Consider the following 8,101-nt stretch of genomic DNA (forward strand, 5'->3'; position numbering starts at 1 on the left):
GTTAAAACTGGGTTTTACTCTGCGTATTGTTTTGTGTTTGATTTTTGAACCATTAGCTAGAGGTATCAGAGGGGTTTCAGATATCACAATCAATGATAATTGTTTTTTTAGCTTTACTTAACGTCGATGTCACCAGCTTTAACAAAATTGTGGTTGGTCAACATAAAAAATTGTATGTTTGATGTGATTAGGCCAAATATCCAGATCTGATTGAGTTTATAAAACATATAAATTACACTAAGACTTGTTTTTGTATTGTATTTCTTAAGTTACATAATTTACCAGACGATTCCAAAATGAAAGAAAAAAATTCAAAAGTGAGCAATGTGTCAAATTTTCTATCGGGCGTACTACATTTGCGCCGATGTTTTGATTTTTTTTTTTTATTTGCGCCGATTTGATTCTTTCATTTATACCGGTTGTGTAGAGGTAAATTAAAGGTAAATGTTATAAAGGAAGAAGTTGAATAGCCCAAAATGCCAAAAATTCGGAAAGATTTTTCACTAAATACAGCTGTGGAAATTGATAAATCTTTAGTTTTTCGAACAATAAAAAATACGTTTCAATCGGACTGCAAATAAAAGAAACAAATCTGCCAAGTGAAAGAATAGAATTGGCGCAAGTAATAGTCAGATTGGCGCAAATGCAAATGCAAATGCAAAAAAAAAAACAAAAACGTTTCAATCAGCATTAACGAAAAGAAATACGTATATATTAAATATGATTTAGCAACCCTTCTCATATTTATTAATTATATATTAGTGATTCACGGACATAGAACAATACTTGTACTTCAGTTTCTTTGTGAAGCAAGTGAAAATAATTTTAAACATATTATTAACAGACTAACAGAAGAAAACTAACATTAACCAGTATATGTAGATACTAACCAGATGTCTGTAGTTTTTATGTTGTTGTTTGGTTGCTGTCTCATTTACGCATACCCCACATCGCTTTAATTTATCTAATAGGTCTGGCAGATCAATTTAAAAATAAACTTAGTCGATACAGCTAAAAATATCTTTATAAATAAAAAAATAATTTTACAACAAATAAAAGGTCTATTTACATGCATATCACAGACTTTTATTAAACACAAAGAAACGATATATTTTACAGTTCAGTCGTTTCATTTGTAGTAGGTCCAACGGTTATAGAATTAGTGTCTGCAGAATTAACTCCAACGAGTTTCAAAAAACTTCTTTTCTTCTTCTGTAGAAAATCTGGCTCTGATGGAATGATATGATTGGGTAACAATGAACACGGCCTACAGCTACATTCTTGTGGAACAGCTAAAGTTACAACGTACACTTTCAACATCCTTTCACCAGATGTATCACGACAGAGTATTCGTACTCGAGCAAATCTTTTCTCGGCATCCTGACAACATTGGCAGTGGTGATCAAGCCCCCCAGAATTCGTTGATGACGGTCTTGTGTATGACGTACAAGTACCCATGCATCCGAAAGAGAGCAGTCGTTTTGGATGACAGTTTCTATATCTTATTGTATGTATGATTCGTTTTCTTTCACACTGAGCGGCAGATAAAGTAATAAAAACACCTAAGATCACACATGCAATCAGGGCTTTATGAGGCATCTGTAATAAAAATAAAATTGAGAATTACTTTAATTAGATTTAAAAAAAAATAATTAGTTTTCCTGCAATGATGTATAACCTGTTGCATAAAAACTGCATTGTTTTCTATTTACGCTTTATTTTGCATTATTAAGGGATGTATGTGTGTGTCTGTGTTTAAAGTGTTACTATTTTTGAAATCTACTATTGTTAGAAAACATGGTCAAATAAATCAATCGATATCAGATTGGTAACTTGATCTCTGAATTATGATAGTTTCTTTCACGAATGCTAGGAAGTCTTGTACTAATATTATAGAAGAAGACCAATATCAAACAAAGCTATAATGACAAATAACATATATGACTATGCCAGTTCAAACTATACGTGTATAGAAAACTCAAGGAACGTTAACGTCAGAAGATAGATATGTGCAAAGCGAAATGCAAAAGGTCTAAAACATTTGACAAACTGTCAATCAACTTCGCCTATGTGAATTCTCATCTTTAAAATAGTTAAAGTACAATTTTACAAATTATCAATAACAAATATAAGATCAAAATAGTTCATTTTAGTAATGCTAAAACCTAAATCTCGCTAATGGTACGACCGAGAGTTAGTTGACCGGGCACTGATATTTCGGCAATACCTACGCAGTGATAGAAAATCAGAATAGAATATATATTATATTTTATGCTCTTAACTAAGTATCATTAGGAAATTTCGCATGTAACTAAAGCATGATGAACTACCCATGGACATAGAAATAATTATACTCTATTGTATTCGATATTCACACGTTTCTATATAGTTGTACTTTTTCTTACAGACTTTTTCACTACTGTAGTTGTATCTCAGAAATAATAACAATTACTTATTTATTCTGATATTCATATATAAACTCATCATAGATACCAGGACTAAAAGTTTACACTTGCGCCAGACGCGCGTTTCTCGGTAGTACCATATGCAGTTTCCGAATGCTCTTGTTGAGTGCAAAATTTCATATTTAATATAAATCTGTAAGATTGTCCATTTACGTACTTGTTATCAAAAAGTACAAATATCTAAAACACATTAAAAAAAATCCCACTGATCACCAGAAATGAAGATCGCTAAAAAAGAAAAAAAGACAAAAACAAACATATAATAACTAAAATAAATGAAATTTAATAATCCCAAAGGACTCGATGAAAAATGTAGCAACATATATCAATTAAAAAAAAATATCCAACATTATGCAGAAGCTTTTGGCTTAAAAAGTTTAAAACAAGTGTGAGTAATATCTTAAACTTACCTTGAAACAATTAGTGAACACTGAAGACTGAATGATTTTTATGATCCTTTTCAATTATATACCAATATAAGTGCGTTGGTGGTCATATACCTTATTGGCCTCACCATATATAATATTATATGAAAATGTCATAATAGAAATAATCAATCCACTAGTGCACAAATGTTAATTATATGGAAATCAATACATACAAATTAATAGCATTATTGAAATCTGTAGCAAATTTTCTAGTCAGACGATCAGATTACTAATTGTACTTATATAAGATCTGCAAAAACAAATAAGGTAAATAGACAGTACTCAGGTACTGATATGGTTTGTAACAAACACATTCAAAATTACTTGTTCATCAATTAAAGTTATTAAAAAGAAACTAAGGTTACAAAACTCTTGGCTAAAATTGACTTCAGAAATTTTGGAAGCGTGTTAAGATCTTTTAGCTTTAAACGTTTCAGCGTGCTAACGCGTAGCTAAGTTAACGTCAAAATGCCCGGAGTACACCAACTGGTAACAATGCTCGTTTCTACAGCTACTACAGAAAGATTGTTAAGTGTTTTACGTAAAATTACCAAATGTTGAATTATTTGCTGATAGAACTTCATCTGTATAGCGGAAGGCAAAGTTAAAAGATATTGCTTACTTCTTCTCGTCCATCCTATAAAGTCCTCTTTATAAGAATAAAGGAACAAGTCTGAAAGAAGAAGAGCAGAATTGGTTTCCATGGAAATGCCGACAGTTTGTTGAAAAATACATCCTCCAAACGTTTCAAATATGTTGTCAATCAAAAAAATGAAAACATATTAATAATGTCAGGTCAGAGAACTTTTTGTTTGGACCAGAGTGATTTTTTACAAAGTAGGATTTATGCCTCCCTAAGTCAAGAAACATTTATTTACGTTGATCAACCTTTTGATGAAAAAAAGCAGTACCAACTCTTTCAATTTGTCTTTTAATTTGGAATAGGGAAAAAATGTATAAAGTGTAGAAAAGTCAAATATTCTAATACTATTGCAAGATGAACGAGTCTTAGATTTTATGTACTCAGTTTCACAATAACTTTGACGTTAATAATTTAGAAAAGGTTTCGTGGACCACTTGGAAGACCCAGCAATATACTGTTCTTTGTACGGACACCTATCTAATTTGGGTATTTAACTGGGTGATGGAAGATAGAACAGACCTATGATTATCCAGGATTTTCTATTTGGTTAGTGTCGTGGGGGGTTATGTTGAGTTTCCAAGTGAATTGTCAATACCAAATTCATTTATCAAGCAAGTTTATGTAATGAGATTCAACACACACGGGAATGCTTTTGGGCTTTATTTGCGGGAACAACAACATATTTGTCTCGGATGTAAGGCATTTGGGTCTTCAAAAATTGACGTAGCATGGGTATTGACCTAAACTAATTTAGTTTCTTAATTCTGACCAACGTCCTCGTATCCTTATTCCATCCGGAAAAGCATCCACATGTTCTTTCCCCGAGTTTCGACAATTGCCTGGTATAATCCTCGACTGAATCCATCAGTATTTTGGAGTTTTGTTTCCAATTGATGGATTTAGGGTCAAGGTATTTAGTATCTTTGGATAACACATTTCGCAGGACAATGTCATGACAATGTTGAGGTCACCGGTAAAAAAGTGGCCACCCGGATTATATGTGAATTGGGAACATGCACAGGTGCAATCAGGAGGTTTAGACATGGAGTCAATATTGAGATCCTGAAAAGCCTGTTTGTTATTGAAATATTTTAATTGCAATTGGTGTGGTATAGGTGCAAGAAATAATTGGTATAAAACTGATTTTTAAAATAGGGAGTTCTTTCGATTGAACTAATTTATGATAGAGAATATGAAGGATGAACATCGCACTCTATTTGTCGCTAACAGGAGCGAAAAACGGACGTTAAATGCTTGACAACAAAGGGCAATGACAAACCCTCATTAATGTAAAAGGTGTTATAGAAACATTTGCGTCAAGCAAGAAACGTGATATGTTTCTGCCGTATTTATACTGACTGTAATATTCTAATCAAATACATTAGTAAAGTATTGACTGTAGACATGCAAGCCATGCTCTCTGGTTCCGGCTTTACACAGTTTATGAAGTAAAGTATACAGTTACGGCTACGTTTTTGTCTGTCCAAATATTGTACAAAACTAAATATAGCTACTGACTGAAATTTACTGTATTAAATATATGGGAGTAGAAATACGATACACGGTTTTTCTTTTTATTAAGTCTTCCAAACAAAGATTTGAGACTTATTGTTTTTGCTCAGTTCTTATTATTTTTATTATTCTTCTTTTTCTTTTTTTTTCTTTTTCTTCCACCAATTTAAAAATGAACTTGTCCGCAGCGTTTTCCAAAACCGCTTGTCAGATTTCCTTAGGATTTCATAGAATGTTAGACTAATAGTCTATTAAGGGGTATTTTTTTTTGGGGGGGGGGGGGGGCAGAAAGAGGGGAGGGGTTTACTATAGAACCCCATGGGATTTTTTATCTGAACTTTTCAAATGAATATAACTTAAAAAACTGTAAGTGATAGACACACGCAGTCTTCATAAATGATCATAGGACAATAAAACAAATCACATGAAATATAGGGTGAGTCCCTGGGGTCACCCCAACACCGTTTAATTTGAGAATGTGCTAGTATCTTGCAAATCGTCCAGATCCCCACCCCTAAACCATATATATTCTTGTATGGGACGATAAAACAAATCACATGACATTGAAGGGAAGTCCCTTGGAGTCATCCCCACCCCATTTAATTTGAGAAAGTGCCATTATCTTCTAAACTGTCAAGATCCCCACTCATAAACCATATATATTCTTGAATGGGACAATTCAACAAATCAAATTAAATTGAAGGGAAATCCCTGGGGTCATCCCCACCCTGTCCAATTTGAGAATGCTTGTAAACGGTCCAGATCCCCACCCATAAACCATATATTTTTTTCAATGGGACAATAAAACAAATCAACTGAAACTAAAAGGAAGTCCCTGGGGGTCACCTACCCCGTTAAATTTGAGAAAGGGCTATTAACTTGTAAATGGTCCAGATCCTCACCCCTAAACCATATATATTCTTGTATGGGACAATAAAACAAATCAAATGCAATTAAAGGGAAGTCCCTGGGGGTCACCCCCACCCCGTTCAATTTAAGAATGTGCTAGTATCTTGTAAACGGTCCAGATCCCCACCCCTTAATGATATATATTATTGTAGAGGACAATAGATAGATAGATAAAAAAAAATTTTCAAATTAGGTCCCCAGGGGGCATATACACATAACATATATAATTGATACAACATACAACATTGTAAAATAAACTATTGAAATAGTCATACAGGTATTATTTGTTAAATAAAAAAAAAGTATTTGAGAGTTGCTATTCCAGAGATGTAGCAAACCCTATTTATTTATTAACTTTTTTTCTCACTTGATTTTATAATATTTTGCTGAAAATGTATAAAATAAAAAAAATGAAATGAAATAAAACGGAAGTCCCTAGGGGGTCACCCCACCCCCTCTTGTTTGAAAATTTGTAAACGTTCAAGATCCCCACCCCTAAACCATATATATTCTTGTATGGGACGATACAACAAATCGCATGAAATTGAAGGGAAGTCCCTGGGGGTCACCCCCACCCAATTCAATTTGAGAAAGTGCCATTATCTTCTAAACTGTCAAGATGCCCACCCCTAAACTATATATATTCTCGAAGGGGACAATAAAACAAATTAAATTAAATTGAAGGGAAATCCATGGGGGTCATCCCCACCCCTTTCAATTTGAGAATGCTCGTAAACGGTCCAGATCCCCACCCATATACCATATATATATTGTTCAATGGGACGATACAACAAATCGCATGAAATTGAAGGGAAGTCCCTGGGGGTCACCCCCACCCCGTTCAATTTGAGAAAGTGCTATTATCTTGTAAATAGTCCAGATCCCCACCCCTAATTCATATATATTCCTGTATGGGATAATTAAACTAATCAAATGCAATTAAAAGGAAGTCCCTGGGGGTCACCCCCACCCCGTTCAATTTTAAAATGTGCTAGTATCTTGTAAACGGTCCAGATCCCCACCCCTAAACAATATATATTCTTGTATGGGACAAAAAATCAAATCAAATGAATATGGGACCATAGAAATGGCGAGTTATGGGAGCTTTGTTTGGGAGACTTCGTAACAGCATCCTGTTACAATTACTTCTTGTATTACATTTGAAAACCAACGAACATTAAGCATTCAATAAAGGCAACAGTAGTATACCGTTGTTCGAAACTCATAAATCGATTGAGACAAAAACAAATCCGGGTTACAAACTAAAACCGAGGGAAACACATTAATGTGTTCATTAACGAAATTTGCAAATAAAAAAAGAGGGGGATCAAAAGAAGTAAAAATAATTAATAGAACGGCAAAATTCGGATGATTCAGGTATTAATTTTGATCGATCCTCAAAATAAACTCATTATAAATGGTCACCAATTCCACACTTTAATTAGATATCTGAATACTGTCTTTATCAATAAAAATATTGACTATTAATTATTGTTATCAATAAATTAAAACCCAACTATTTAATATTGTTATACTCATTAATGCACATTCATGGTCCTGCAATACGTCGATACCTATTTTTGGCATTGCACAAGATGTTTTTCTTTGACTATTAACTACTTCTTTACACTAATGATGTGTACTGATGGACATGTTATTCTTATAAGTACATTTCATAATTTAACTTTGATCTAGCACTCATTAACTACAAGTTATCTCAGATATGTACATTTTTTGTTAGTATTTTTTGTTTGTTCTATCCATCTGATGAGTTAAGCCCATTTAATTGATTCTTATATCGTGTTCCAATTTTACACCAATGTCCAAAGTAAGTGACAGGTTTGGTTCCAGGAAACATGTTTAAAGTCGCTACATTCTGCATATGTCTGTCTTTTTACAGAAACAAGTAATTAAGTTACCTTTTTTATTACTGTGTGCCACATGTGGAACAGGATCTGCTTACCCTTCCGGAGCACCTGAGATCACCCCCAATTTTTGGTGGGGTTCGTCTCGCTTTATATTCTTTATGAGCAACACGACGGGTGCCACAATGTGGAGCAGTATCTGCTTACCCCTCCGGAGCACCTGAGATCAGATCCGAATTTTGGTGGGGTTCATCTTGCTTATTCTTTAGTTTTATATGT

The 8,101-nt window shown here is 33.6% G+C and overlaps 1 long non-coding RNA gene across 1 annotated transcript; it reads right to left on the reverse strand.

The window, feature by feature from the left end:
- Positions 1–1,006: 1,006 nt before the first annotated feature.
- Positions 1,007–3,933, reverse strand: LOC143068493 (uncharacterized). The gene is made up of 2 exons (XR_012976188.1): positions 3,445–3,933; positions 1,007–1,599 (listed from the first exon to the last, which is right to left on the reverse strand). It is a non-coding gene; the product is annotated as an uncharacterized LOC143068493 (long non-coding RNA).
- Positions 3,934–8,101: the final 4,168 nt, after the last annotated feature.

Source organism: Mytilus galloprovincialis, chromosome 1 (genome assembly GCF_965363235.1).
Source record: "Mytilus galloprovincialis chromosome 1, xbMytGall1.hap1.1, whole genome shotgun sequence".
Taxonomy (NCBI): domain Eukaryota; kingdom Metazoa; phylum Mollusca; class Bivalvia; order Mytilida; family Mytilidae; genus Mytilus; species Mytilus galloprovincialis.